Source organism: Penaeus monodon, chromosome 25 (genome assembly GCF_015228065.2).
Source record: "Penaeus monodon isolate SGIC_2016 chromosome 25, NSTDA_Pmon_1, whole genome shotgun sequence".
NCBI lineage: Eukaryota > Metazoa > Arthropoda > Malacostraca > Decapoda > Penaeidae > Penaeus > Penaeus monodon.
In genome coordinates this window covers 10,984,950-10,985,375 of record NC_051410.1, presented here as the reverse complement: position 1 = coordinate 10,985,375, position 426 = coordinate 10,984,950, and the positions used below count along the sequence as shown (strand labels likewise).

Here is a 426-nt window from a genome sequence, read left to right as displayed (position 1 = left end):
GGGGGGAGGGGGAGGGAAGGGTTAAACAAAGGGTAATATATGAGAGAAATCAGGCAAAGGGGAATATAACCAGACGACGGGCAAAGGGAAATATAAGGGGAAGAGCAGCAAAGGGGAACAGGGGGCAGGGATGAGCAGAAGGAAATGGGGCATGAGGTGTATTTCAGGCACATGAGGAAGACGAAAGGATCTCATCCACTGAAATAAAAGGTTATTGTTATAGTATTTCACTTCATTACGTTGCATTGGATATTGCATATTCTTTTTTCTGTGTTCATGGATTGGGAAAAGGGAATATAGGCTTATTATTGCCGAACATTTTTTTTTTCTAATATGAATCGACTTTTGATTAATAGAGAGCACGTAGTTATTATGCAGATTACGCTAATTAGGATCCGAAAATATTCAAGTTCGAACTGACTACAA

The 426-nt window shown here is 39.9% G+C and overlaps 1 protein-coding gene across 1 annotated transcript in view; it reads left to right on the top strand.

The window, feature by feature from the left end:
- Positions 1–426, top strand: part of LOC119589047 (band 7 protein AGAP004871-like) — a gene marked incomplete at its 5' end in the record, with an annotated part of 109,034 nt that overhangs the window by 176 nt on the left and 108,432 nt on the right.